Consider the following 14,535-nt stretch of genomic DNA (forward strand, 5'->3'; position numbering starts at 1 on the left):
TGCCAACAGATGGCTTAAGTGGCAAATGTCATGTGAGAGAAATATCATCAATAGGGACTGATGTTTCAGACTACTAAAAAAATTAAGGTGGACACAAATTTTTTTTGCAATTCTCTTGCCAATTTGTGGCAAGTTAAATTATATGGATGATTTGGTTGGGTTTCTCCAAAAAATTCTCAAGATCACAATTTTCCTTTACTAATACTAACTTTATAAAGGATGCTCTTTTGCAAAGTATTCTTTTGAAATTTTATGCAGACTTAAGGAATGAGGAATTAAAAGCAGGATTCACCCCTTGGTAACTTACAACTAAGTAAGCTCAATAAGACCAAGCTTGACCCATAAGAGTTTCTCCTAAGTTCTCTTCTGCTTTGAAAATATTTCTGAAGAATTTATTTTGTTTAATTGAATAACAATGGACAGAACAAATGCATAATTTTCTCTGGCCTCTATTAGAAATATCATTCAACAAGATGGTTGATTTATCAAGATTGCAAAGGAAGGGAAATAAATTTAATATTTTCCTTTCCTAATATGGTCCACAGATGATTAGATGTCAGATATGCCAATCAAAGGATGACAACACTATTTATTACTTATTTTTATTTTATTTTATTAAATTCTTATACCGCCCTTCTCCCAAAGGACTCAGGGTGGTGAACAGCCAAGATTAAAATACATACAATATGAAAATTAAAATAATTTAAAACACAAATCAATTTGGCTTCCCCAATTTAAAACCTCTTACCCATAAAATTAACCAGTTAAAAATTTTAAGCCAGCCTGGCTTGCTGAAATAGAAAGGCAGAAAGGGCCCAGCGGAAAGTACGGAGGTCTGGGATCAGTTGTATCCCTGGCAGTAGCTCGTTCCAGAGGGCGGGTGCCCCCACAGAGAAGGCTCTGCCCCTGCGGGCCACCAGTCGACATTGTTTGACTGACAGCACCCTGAGGAAACCCTCTCTGTGGGAGCGTATTGGCCGGTGGGAGGTTATCAGTGGCAGAAGGTGGTCTCGTAGATACCCAGGCATCTCTTTCCAGGTCATATTTAAACAATAGAAACAAACTGATAGAAAAGACTTTGAAGGTGGAAAGGCAGGTCTGAGGGAGGCTCTGGCATGAGGTATCGAGGTACTCTGTCTTGAAGATAGGGTTAGGAATTATTTTAATTTCAGGCTATGCTAATATCAGGCTATGCATACCAGGCTATGCTGGTACTTTGTAGCAGTAAGCATCTGCTTAAAACTTATTTTTAATTGTCATATAGCAAAACTCAGTGTGTTCCTTAGTTTCTAGGAAGAAAATAGACTTTCTACTTGCCCTTCAGTATTATGGGCCACCTAGTTCAGAAAGTAATCACTTACTTCAGCCTGTCAAAAATTCTCTCATTTGTGTTTTCCTTTTTTCCATCCTAAATCCTTCTAAATGGATGATCCACAGTGCTTCATTTCAATCTAGTGACAACCCAGCTCCAATTGGCTAGACAATCTGATATGCCCCCTCCTCCTTATTGGCTAGTTGTTGTCCTGAATGGCCATTTCACCTTGGGCTACCTTGTTATTATAGTTTCTGGTGATTGGTAGCTGCATTTTTAATAAACTTGTGGTTGATTCACCAATGCCAATTAAAACCAATGAGCTTTCTTTGCCTTATGTTTTTCATTGCCTTTAGAAACTTATTCCCCTGCCCACAATACTCCGAGTTTCCTTTCTCTTTCTTCCCTTCAATCTTGCTACATAGGCTTGGAATGAAGTTACAACATTTAACTGAATGCTACTGTGCTTCTATGAAGCTGAACCATCAGTTTTTTTTCTTTGCTACAATGTTCATACGGACCTATAGTGGAATCTAGAATGAAAGGATCAGACTGTTCCCGTCCTTTGATTTCAGTAGCATCGGAGCAACAAAGGTACAATAAAAAGAAGAAAAGGGGGGGGGGGGCTTGCAATAGAGGAATAGCAGAGGAATAACCACCAATCAGGTTCTGGGGAGACTACAGTGCCAATCAAGCACAAATTCAACTGGACTCCATTTACTCAGCTTTAGGCTCAGGAGACAAGCAGCTTAGGATGCAGAGCTGAACAAATTAATCAAATTTCTGTGCTGCCCCATATTCCTGCCATTTAAGTTACTTTAGGGACTATCTAAACCAGAAAAGTGGTCTGTGGTGACAGCAGAACAAAAAAGATAAGAAAAAAGTTCCCACAACACAGGATATGCGAGTGGCCCTGAAGATGTCATTTGCTCTAAGCAGAAATTCTGAAATGATTTGTTATCAGAGGGGGATTGTGTCCAATTTAAATAGTGCCTTCAAGAGAACTGATATTCCTCATTGGGAAGGTAAGGACTAAATTCTGGGCTTCCTCCAATGAGTACAGGTCAAAGGACAGAAACATTGGGGTTGCATTCCAAAAACTATTAGGTATATACAGAATTGACACAAATTTGATCTAATTGCATGTTGATTTAAAATTAATATAATTCACCAGTTAGGGAGTTAATATTTTAAAACGTTAATTGCATTTTTTGTCACACTCAACATTAGTTTGATAAATTTTGGAGGTCTCCAGGGCTGAATTCAAGCTTTATACACCCCCACCCCCCACCCCCCCCCCCCGTTTATAAACGTGCAGAAGACATGTATTTATCTACTAAGCTTCTATGTGGCTTAGTAAAGTGGAACATATAATCCTAACAGTAACGATTCGACTGATACAGTATACAATCACCTTGTAAGAAAAGACAGGAACAACTACTCAGATCCAAAAGGTTTGCTGCACGAGCCAAAACTTGATGGCTTTACAAAAAGCCCAATAGGCTGAGGCATTTCATCGGGAGCTGTTGCTAACTGGAGCCAGATAATAGATATAAAGCCATTCACAGATAAACCCGTGGTAGCATGAACCTTCTGTGTTTCACTAAGCATATTGGCGAGTAATGTTGGGCTACGTTACAGCCAGAGTGCTCCGCTGCTTCATGTATAAATAGTCCAAACCTTTGCACATTTAGTAAAAAATTAAGCCACCTTAACTTCAGCGAGTCGTTATTCTTTCAAAGACTCCTGGTAAAATGCAACATACATTTAACATATGGGATTTACTTCCAAGTAAACAGACGCACCATTATTCGGCTTGGTTTTACTTGCACGGTTTGCTATTTTTCACTTTTGGAAGAATGGCACCGTCAATGCATTCCTTCTCTTTAAGGCTGCCAGGTCTCCCGCGGACCCCAACCGCAGCTATTTCAAGACCAGCAACAGCTTTTCCTGAAGAAATGAGACAGGTGAAGGAACACCCCCGCCCCCGTCAGTTTTGGCGAAACATTTCCTCTGTTCAATCTTAACTGGAGAGGCCATTTTATTTTGCAATATAAACATGGAAAGTTGCTACACGCAAAAGCGCTCGCTAAAAAGACAAGACTGGAGCCAGCTTTGCTGCTCGGGGACGGTTTCGGGGGTGGGATGGGCGGAGAAATCGGTAGCCCCAACACACCACATCTGGACGGGGGAGGGGGGAACCGGGCTGGGGCAGGCTGGCAGATGGAGGCGACTGGTGAATGAAGGCTGGAGCGCGGTCTGGAAAGCGCACACATGCCCTGCCTACGCTGCCCGTCGACGCCTCTGCTGCAAGCGCGGTGCGGCGGCTGAACGCCTGCAGCAGGGCCACCTAGGGAGGCGAGCGCTCCGCGGAGGGGGAGTGGAAGAGGTTAGGGGGCGGCAGCGGCGCTCTTTCGGCCTCTCCTCCGGCTCTCGCCCCGCTCTCCCTCCGGCCACCGCTCGCAGCTCTCCCCAGCTGCCACCATCCCCAAGATGGCGGCGCGCGGCTAAGACGGGGAAGGGGCAAAAATCGCGGCGGCCTCCATTTCTCCCACTCCCCTTTTCTCTCTCCGCACCCCCGCCGCGGCGGTGCTTACTCGGCCGCTGGGTCCCGCCTCCCGCTCCTCCCCGTCCCCACCCGAGCCAGCCAGCCAGAGCCGAGGAGGAGCAGCCGGAGGAGCCACCGGAGAGGGACAGTTGCAGCCAGGGGGCCCCGGGTGCCCAGGAGCCCACAGCGGGAGCCGGGGCCCCAGCAGCAGCGCCAGTCTCAGTGCCACCGGCCCTGCAGGAGCTGGGCTCAGACGCCTCGGCCAGCCGCTCCTCCTCCTCCTCCCCCCTCCTCCCCCTCCTCCTTTTCACGCCGCCCCCAGCGGCCTTGGCCCGGCCTGAGGGAGACGGCTAAGAAGCAGGCAGGCAGGCAGGCCGGCCGGCGGTGGTCCGGGGCGAAGGCTGCTGTCAACGCGTCCGCCCGCCCCACGGAGGCGACAGCAGGAGAGCCGCCGGGGCAGCTGTCAGGGGGAAAGAAGGTGGGGTTCCAAGCTGGGGTTGCTCTCTTATTTGGGGGAGGGGGGCTGTCGAGGAAGGGGCGGGGCGCAGAGGCGTGCAGAGCGTCTGCAAAACGGGGCGAAGGCGAAGAAGTGCGATTTGGGCGGGAGGAGGAGCGGGGGGGGAATGCAAAGAAGGGGGCGCGGTGCAGGTGGTCTCGGGAAAAGGTGGGGTGCAACGGCGCTGTTTGGGCTGCGAAGGGTTGCAGGCCCCCGAAGAGTGACTAGGGGAGGGAGGGGTTTGGAGGTTGGGGAGGGGGCAAGGAAGGGGGCGTGGCGCCGAAGCGGCTATGGGCTGGTAGTGGTGGTGGTAGCAAAGGGAATTATATAATTGTGCGTGTGAAGGGCGAGGGGGCAGCAACGTGAGGGACCGAGAAGAGACGAGGGGGGAAGGGGGAGGAGGCAAGCGGGAGGAGGGGGTCCGGGAAGTAATGTGGATCTAAGGGATAGAAGGGGGAATCTTAGCGTGGTAAGTTAAGTGGGGCTTGGAGTCGAGTCTGTGGCAAGGACGCACGGTTGTTCCTGCAGAAAAAGCGATCCGGCTGAAGGATCTAAGGGCAAAGAGCAATTTGGATAGTGGAAAAGGGGTTGCTTGGTGAGCAAAGAAGGGTTCCTTTTATTTATAGTTGGATACTGTTGGGAGAATTTACTGGTGTAAAAAATTCCACTCTATCAACGAACCCTTCTTATTGCCTATATAGTGAAAATGTGAAATATACACCATCTACCCTTCTGTTTCTCACCTTCCACAGAAAAGGTTAGGAAGCCTTCAGGCTTGTTGATCCCTAAGATTATCATTGTAGGATGAGCTTGCTGGAAAGATCCCCTAAGGTCTAACGAAAGCGCTAGAAGCCTCAGTGCATATTTTGGAAGCAAAATATCTTGAATATCTGGAGAAGGCAATGAATCCTTTCCTATGTAGGATACTTGTGTGGGGCGAGGTCACTTTGGCAAATGAGGTGTGAAGTTCAGAAAGAGTTTGAGTTTGAAGTGAGCATCAAACTCGTGAGATTTGGAGTATATAACAAGCTTTCTTTTTGTATGGTGGGTTAAAGAAGAATAGGAAGCAGTGTTGAAAGTGACTTATCCCCACCACAAATTGGCAGTGGCGGTGGCACCATCTGGCCTTGAAACAGGAAGGTTTTGCTTTCCTACTGGCAAATTATGGAGAGGAGCGTCAATTGTAGTGAGTAGAGTTTTTCATTGCCTTTCCTTTTGGGTGACCCTGACACTCCTTGATAGCCGAGGTGGTTGCTTGGAGAAGTCATTTGCCTGTCTCTCCAGTAAATGTTAAAGGCAGATAGAGGCACAGATTTATAAAGAATTATATGCTGAACTAGTGGGTTCCTTCCCTAGGTAGGGGAGAATTGGGTTAGACGATTTCCAAGATCCTTTCCACCTTCACATTCTATGATTAATAACAAGCAATTTAACTATAAATCTGTATGCGGAGCAATGCTGCTTTCAATTTGTATCCTTTCAAATTCCATTCCACTGCTTTTTTGAATAAGGAGTAGAGACTGATTTGCCTGACAATGGCTTTCTTTTCCCCTGCCACTGCAGTACATGTCAGGCTCTTAATAGTCAACCTATTTGTGCATTTCTTGTTTTAATAAAATGCAAATGTTAGCAGTTGCTATCAAGTTTAATAGAATAATAATAAAGTTTCATCCTTGTTGTTCTTTGTCCGATTTGATACTCTATTATGACTATCCTGTTTGATGCTTGATTGGAGGGGGGCGGGCTGGCATACTTCACAAAGAAAATTTGGAATGATAATCATTATATAGTTAGAGGGAAGTTTAATCCAAAGCAGTGCGTCTCAACCTAAACAATTTTAATGTGTGAAGCTTTTTGTCTGGGGAATTCTGGGAGTTGAAGTCCACATATCTTAAAAGTTGCTGAGTTGAGAAACACTGCTTTAGATTAAAGTTCTCTGTCATTTTGTGACTATCACTGTGGGGAACAAAAGTGCTTGTTTCTTTTAAGAGGAAAAAAAATGATGTTGCCCATTGTTATCTTCTAAAATTAGTTTCTTTATATCCCATGTTTGTAAACTATTGGTGCTTAATTACTGGTCTACATGTTCCCATTTCAGAGGGTTTTGGGAAAAGCAAGTAATGAACTTCAACTATTCTGCTTGATAGAAATCAAAATGGTAAAGAGGTATCAAATAGCTTTTGTAGTCATTTGGGTTTGAGATTTTTGAGAGCAAGGGAATTATACATAAAAATTTTGGGATGATGGGGGACATCTGCTAGTATTAACGTGACTGTCTGAAAATCATGCTCCACTTCTGTTGACTAACTGGTTTGGTTTCATGTAAAAGGTTTTTTCCCCCAACTGTCTGACCTTTTCCCACTTTAGGGCTATCAAATGAATGTATTGAATATGTTTATAGTTCAATGTATTATACCTGAAGCATGATATTTACTAGCTCGTGTTACATTTATATTTCTGAATTACTTGTTTATCTATATAATCTAGTTTTCCAAGTGCATGATCATAATCTTCTCTGTGGGTTACCTGACAGTTTTTAAGCTCATATCTTAAAAAGTGTAAAAATCGGGGGAAATTGAACTATTCAAACATTCCGTTTAACATAGAAATTGTGATTGAAAGGTGACTTCCTTCCACTGTAGGTTGGAGGAAATGAATCTTGCCGTGTGAGATTCTTATAACAGAACTTTCTCATCATTCCCCCCATTACTGGATATTCTGATGATTTTACTAAATTCATGCTGAAAAACAGGAAAGTGTTCTCTGAAGTAAAGTGTGATGAGTTAAAAGAATATACTAATACTTGATTTCAGCCATGGAATAGGACATGCCAATTTTTTAGAGCCTTTATATGGGCCATGCTCTGCTATTCTATTGTTTGCAGTATTTGCTTCAGAAGAGGGGGCTACAAAATACAAATGTAGGAAAAAGAAGATTATATTGGATTGGATATTGAATTGGAATAACTAGGCCAGTGTTTCTCAACCTAGGCAATTTTAAGATGTGTGGACAATTCCCAGAATTCCCCAGCCAGCATGATCTAAATTTATACCATCTTAAACTCTTTCAGATCTGTAACCTATTTTTCAGTTCAAATTACTGTCTTCATAGCCTAACATTACAACACAGTTTACAGAAAGTTTTTTTTATTAATTAAAATTAATAGATCCTAACAGCTGAAGTAAGAAATACAGGAAAGACAAATGGAGATAGGCTTATCATGAACACAATTAATTCGATTTCAGTGAACTGAGACTAGCTGCACTTGTTTTGTGATTTGCTCGCTTTTAAAATAACATAGCATTTAATAATAACAAAACATAGCATAAAATAGCATTTAAAATAAAATACCAAATCACCTATTGTGGATTAATTTTATGTATAAACAATGCCTCTATGGCATAAACCATGTTAGCATGATTTATGTACCTATTCTTTAGGCAAGTTCAAACAAAAAAATAGGGAAAGGAAAATGAGAGTTGTATCTAGATTCCTATTGAGATGTATATATCATTTTAAATGACTCGATCTTAAAACTTACATTTAAACCATTTAAACATTTGATCTTCAAATACCTCAAAAGTGATTGAAATAGCTTGCTTTGAATTTAGAACAGTTTTGAACTGAAAAGTTACTGTAACACTATGAGCTGCAAACTTTTGTGACTGGCTCCTGAATCCATAACTGGATTCATAGATCTTGCTAAATCACACTACAGTTTGGTTAGTCTAAACTCAGGTTTATTGACCGTGATTTAAATCAAACCAGCTTAGACAACTGTAGTTAAAAAAATACATGGCTTAGCATGAATTGTCCCCATGTATGATCAGCTGATAATATCAGAATCTATTCAATTTGACTCTGAAAATGGATCTGGAATATGCATGTTCTGGGGTGGGAGATAGCATGGGAAAGGCAAGTACTTCAGTCAGACACAGACTTAGAGAAACTGGCAAGATTGAGCAAAGGATGAGTGGGCTGGTTGAATTAATAAATGGTGATGGCAGGCAAGCCAAGGAAGATTGGGGAAAAGAAGATGGAATGGACCCTTTATAATAGTGGTTAGTAAGCAGAAGGAAGGGTTGGATGGATGTGCACTGGTTGAATAGGTAAGTGTGGGTTGATGGCAGTGAAATGGAAAGAAGTTCAGAGAGGGGTTGATGGGTAGACTGGAAGACTCTGCACACTTGAACCATAGTAGGTCAAAGTAGATGTGAGGAGAAGGAGAATGCTGAAAGATCAGCGGATGGGCTGGCCAAGAGGAGGAAGAGAAGGAATCATAGGGCATGCCAGACTTGCCTTACTAGCCAGTAAGATTTTTTTCTCTCTCTGTCATCTAACCAAAGTGATCCAGGTTTTGATTGTGTCCCATTGAGATGTCTATTAATATTTCACAAATTTTTGTTCCATGCACAGAGCAAACAATGTTTTCCATTTCATGTGTTAACATGAAATAACAAAACTTCAGACTGCAAATAGTGGCATTTACAAACTGTTATTTAAGCCAGTTGTTAACTGAGTTCTGTAGAAATGTGATCAGATGCAACATCTCCCTTGCCTTCAATTCAAAGCAATTGAGGTTAAATTAACAAATGGGTATATTTTAGATAGTTTGGTTAAATCTTTTTTTTTGTTCACAATTCTTTTGTGGCAAACAGATCAATATTCATAAGTGTGACACATTTAGAGTTTGTTATGCAAATTAACTTACTGAAATAACAGTGTTGATTATTTAAAATGTGTACTTTCCCTTACGTTTTGGGCATGATTATAAGTGTTCAGCAGTATTACTTTTAAGGATCATTATACTTAAAACTGTATAAATCTATTCAAGCTGCTTACATTGATGATGGCTGCCAATTGAAACAGTATTAATTTGCATGGAAATATTAGAATTTAATTCATAAATTTGCCACCGATACTACAAGACAAGATATCCATAACAGAATTTTAATCAGTAATTTTTCTTAAAAATGGCACTACAACTGTGTTGCTGTTTTCTTAAATTATTGTATATATTTGAAATGTAACTGCATGCTTTTTGAAAGTTGAGTACAAACGTTTGTTTTGTTCTTTGAGCTCACTCCTGATGACTTCTTGGACCAAACTATATAACTATTTTGAAACAATATGGAAGTGGTTTGACTTTTGTCAAGTACTAACTACATAGATATATCCCTGCTTAGCTTTATGAGATCAGCCAACGGTGGCTAGGTCAGGTGCAAAAATAGCTAAGCAAGAGCATCTCTGCAATGTAGGTATGTATGTATGTATGTATGTATGTATGTATGTATGTATGTATATATATGTGATGTCAAGTGGTGGGACCAACCAGGTAATAAAAACTATTTTTTACATGTGTGTGATGCATATTAAAAAGAGTTGGGGTTTTGATTGCTTGGTAGTCTCATCATTTGGTTGACCTTTCCCCCCAGGATGTCCTGGTGGTGTGATTCAGAAAGGACTTTAACTTGGACATCATTTGTGCATCATGTATCTGCTGGGGTTTGCTTTAGCTTTAGCAAGCTAAATAGAGTTTTGATGGGAGGGGTCAAGGAAGAAGGCTTTCCCTGCTTTACGGAACATCTTGCCATAAGAGTTGAGGAAAGCCCCCAATCTCTTGCCCTTCCACAAAGGGGTCAAAAGCTGTAGCCTTGGGTGGGGGAAACAGGGGTCTACACAATCCATAGGACAGGCTGGCCCTGTGAGAACCCTCCTACCTAAATGTACAACTCCTAGTCTCCCCATCTTAGAAAACTCACCACTTTTTGTAATTTTATAATGTTTTACATTTGTTTTAAAAATGTAATCTTAAATTATTTGGTTTTTAATGTTTTATTATATTGATTAAATTGTACACCACCCAAAGTCCTTCTATGAGGGAGATGGGTGACTAAAAAGTTAGATAAATGATAGAGATGGATGGATGGATGGATGAATAGAGATAGATAGATAGATAGATAGATAGATAGATAGATAGATAGATATTTGAATAAGGTTTAATACTATGTTGCTGTCCCCAAAATAGTTTTAAATCAAATACATATAAGAATTGGAAACAGGAAAATAATTGTTCTAATTTTTTAACTTCCCTGGGAGTCTAATACACTTGTAAAACTTAGACAGTGCTGTTACAAATGAAGGCAAATATGTGGGGGACAAATGTGTCCCAGGATAATGTTGTAGGATGCAATCTTGTCAGTCACCAGGACCAGAGGTTTAGTCTTCTGAGCTTTTGGACTCATGCTGAAGCCCATCCTCAGGGAACGTCTCTCTCACCAGGATGGCCCAGAACGGGGAGAGAAAAGTTCCCTGAGGATTATTTTATTATTATTATTTTTATTTATTGAATTTCTATACCGCCCTACTCCCGAAGGACTCAGGGCGGTGTACAGCCATAAAATAAAACACATAGATATACAAAATTTAAAATCAAATAAAATGAATTAAATAAATTTGGCTGAATTAATACCCATAGTTTAAAATACCCATAATTTTAAAATACATTAAAAAATTTAAAATTTACACTTAAATTTACAGATTTAGGCGAGGCCCGCTTGATGAAATAAAAGCGTCTTCAACTCGCGGCGGAAGGTGCGCAGATCCGGAATCCTCCGTATCTCTGGGGGGAGCTCATTCCAGATCGTCGGTGCCCCCACAGAGAAGGCTCTCCCCCTAGGGGCCGACAGCCGACATTGTTTGGCCGACGGCACCTGGAGGAGCCCCTCTCTGTGGGAGCGTACTGGTCGGTGGGAGGCTGTTGGTGGTAGTAGGCGGTCCTGTAAATAACCAGGTCCTAAGCCTGGAGCCGGATGGGCTCCAGCATGAGTCCAAAAGCTTAGAAGAAACCTCTGCTTCCAGTGATCCAACCAGAACTGATCCTGCAACAGTGCTGTTTTTTTAAAAAAAATAAGCTAGCACTCTTCATGGTTTTTTTATTTCATGTTATAAAAATAAATCGCAAATATGTAAACCGTTTACATTAAAATAATTACAAAAGTAAAATTTGGGATATTATTTTGTTAATTATTTTATTTTTAGATAATTAAGGCTACTCCAATGTTTGGTGCCTCTGTAATAATAGAGAAATAGAAATGTCCGAATGTATTTTCTGGATTTTTTTACATAGTTGCATTTTTATTTATAAATACATTGTTGCAATCAGTTTGCCTAGTTTTTGAAATAGATGGAAATTGTTCTTTTTTTTTTTTTTATAACCCTTCTCATGTTTCAGTAAGTTTCATTGACCAGTTTCAAGAATGATGTCAGTAAGTTTCAGTAATATTTTGGTGCAGAAGTGTAGGATTATTATATTTTTCTCTCTTCATCATATCTCTAGTTTTGTTGCACGTCAAGAGCTATAAAACCTTGCTTACTTCATAAATGTTTCCAGAACTGTAATCTGAACAATGAAATGAAGTTTGAATGGGGCTTTCATGTTGTTATTATTATTATTATTAAATTTATATACCGCCCTTCTCCCTGAGGACTCGGGGCCGTGTACAGCCAGAATTAAAAAACATGTTAAAAGAATTCTGGGTAAGAATGCAGTTTTGAGTTGAAACTAGTTAACATTTCCATTAACCAAGGGTGACTTGTGCATTATCAGACTCCCAGTCTTTTTAGCTCCGCTTCAGTGCAAAACAAAAATAAATGTTCTTACTTTTTTAGATTTAGAAATATATGCTCTTTTTACCATTTCAGAAGGTTGCAGTAGAGACTTCTTGCATTTCAGGCCAAATTATTTTGTAAAACTGGCTTTACAGTACTTCAGGAGTGATATCTTTGTAAAGCTTGGTAATTTGAAGACCATGCTTGCATGAATGTGTTTGAAGTGAAGTGGATTGTTTTTGATAAAACTTGAAAGAATGCATTAAAGTGCTCTCATTTTGATATAGGAACCACATCAAACATTGATGCAACTTCCTGTTCAGAAAACACTTGCATGTAAAGAAAAGAAAGTGGTCTATAGTTTGCATGACAGTATAGATAGTGTTACTTTCATAGAGTGGTTAGAATGGAAATTTATCATTGCACTTAGTGAAAGTGCAGCTTTCTTCTATTTCCAGAAAAAAAATGACTTTAAAACTTGTCAGGAAATTGTCCAGATGTCTGTTATTGTATGAAATAATAATAATGAAGTTGAAGCTTCTTGATGGTTTTTATACATAAGAAAAGCAAGATTGTTAGGGGGGGATATCCCATAAAAATGACAAAACTCAGTCGTTACATTTCATAATAAATACTTTGTATACTTTACTCTATGCTTGTAAGGATATTCTTTTCCTTCTTTGAGGCGGGACTAAACAAGAATACCAGCTAGAGTTCTCTTCACAGTTTCACTGAGTCACAATTCTTTCCTCCATAATAATCCTCTTCCATTTTCCTTCCAACGTTTTCCTCAGAGGGTAGATGGTGATCAAAGCCCCGCCCCTTTGTATATACATGCAATTCAAATTCGTGTACAAAAAAGTTGGCGCTTGGATTTCATTGCCATGAAAACCGTTACATCTGTTTGGAGCCCTTTCTTCCCAATAAATACCACTGCATCCTTCCCAATTGTAAATTAGCATTTCATGAGTCTTCAGAAGTCTGTTTTGGGTTCCTCAGTATTTTTCTAAATCTTTTAAAAGCCAAAAAAAAAAAAAAAAAAAAGTGGATAATACATCTTGGATACATAATGTCTGCCATTTAGAACTTAACAAGGAATGCTTATATCTACATAATTTTAGTCCTTATTACAATGGAGGAATATTTTGATTTAAACTAATTGGCCTTGCCTCAATGTTTTATTGAGTTCTATGACTTATTTATGAGTTTAAACCAAATCTTGTATTTTGTCCTAACATAGGATATTAGAGCCAGTTTGGGGTAGTGGTTAAGGCACGAGCCTGGAAGCCAGGAATCTGAGTTTTAGTCCTGTTTAGGCATGAGGTTTGCTGGTTATCCTGGGCTAGTCACTGTTTCTCAGCCCTAGGAAGGACACAATTGGAAACCGCTTCTGAAAAACCTTGCCAAGAAAACTGCAGGATTTGCATAGGCAATTTTTGAGAATTAGGCGTCATTGACCAAAGAAAAAAAATCCCTAGAAATATAATAAGTTTTATTTCTCTGTATGCTGCCTTGTAATACCCACCTATATAGGCACTGTTCTAGTAGTTGGAAGGCTGTGTTAGCAATGCAGAAATCATGGATCACTCTCGCTCAGTCCTATATGCAACTGGAGTTCTCTAGCTAATAGCCAAATAAGTAAATTTAAAACACAATGCAAGTAATGATTTTTTTAAAAAAATACTAAAATTTGAAATTATAACCATTGTGTTCTAATACTTAGGGGAAGGGAATCCCTGCTTAATGTAATGTTATTGTTTAATTTCAGGTTGGTAATCCAGTGATTATTAATCCTTTGAATTATCATTACAGAGAATCCAAATATCTCTTCTACATAGCAGAGAATGCTGAGAAAAATGATCAAGTTCTTCTTTCTAATCTAATAAATTGAGAGTGTATCAATCAATATAGCTCACACATTTCTTAGCTCCTTATCATGAAGTTCCTTAGAAAAAAATAAAAATGATTTTGCAATACTCATTGATTCTTACTGTTTATAGTTATAGTTAATTGAAGCAGATTATTTAAGGATACCAGTGAACTATTTGCATGATGCTCATACGTTTCTTGAATCCTGAATCATCATAATGTGGTGATGAATTTTGTCCCTCTGTCCAGCTATAAAGGAAGCTTAATCAATGGGCTGCCTGGAAACTAGAATGGGTTCTTAGCTTCTTTGTATCTGGATTGATTTAAACTAGCTTTGGGACTTGAAGTGGGATTTCTTTTGCAGAGAATTCTGGACAAGAGGCAAATTTTTCTTCTTCTCCCCTTCATCATTACATTAAATGCACTCTTATGACTACTTGGAAGTAAATCCTACTGAGTACAATTGGGCCTATTATGATATACAGATGTATTGTATTTAAACTCAGTAAAATTAACCAGACTAGACTATATGAGATTTTTAAAATTCATATTTGTTATTTATTTATTTTTCCCTATTTTACTCTCTGTTTATTGTATACTGTAGGCAGGTGATGGAATACAACCGCTTTTGAGATTATAGATTTTTGTTCCAAGTATCAGAATCAATTATCTCCAAAAGTTAGGTATTAATTTAAAAGG

At 39.8% G+C, this 14,535-nt stretch overlaps 1 protein-coding gene across 5 annotated transcripts in view; it reads left to right on the top strand.

Moving 5' to 3' along the window:
• The first annotated feature begins 4,010 nt into the window (after positions 1 to 4,010).
• NCOA1 (nuclear receptor coactivator 1) overlaps positions 4,011 to 14,535 on the top strand; it is a 292,101-nt gene continuing 281,576 nt past the window's right edge. For 4 of the 5 annotated variants that reach the window (XM_070932196.1, XM_070932201.1, XM_070932198.1 and 1 more), the window contains exon 1: positions 4,011 to 4,338. The gene's annotated coding sequence lies outside the window, so the exon portion shown is untranslated. Of the gene's footprint in view, positions 4,339 to 4,815; positions 4,952 to 14,535 lie in introns of those variants that run through there. The other variant, XM_070932197.1, reaches the window with a different exon arrangement.

The sequence above is a fragment of the Pituophis catenifer genome, unplaced genomic scaffold (assembly GCF_029215685.1).
Source record: "Pituophis catenifer annectens isolate HBS135680 unplaced genomic scaffold, rPitCat1.0.hap2 SCAF_1, whole genome shotgun sequence".
Taxonomy (NCBI): Eukaryota; Metazoa; Chordata; class Lepidosauria; order Squamata; family Colubridae; genus Pituophis; species Pituophis catenifer.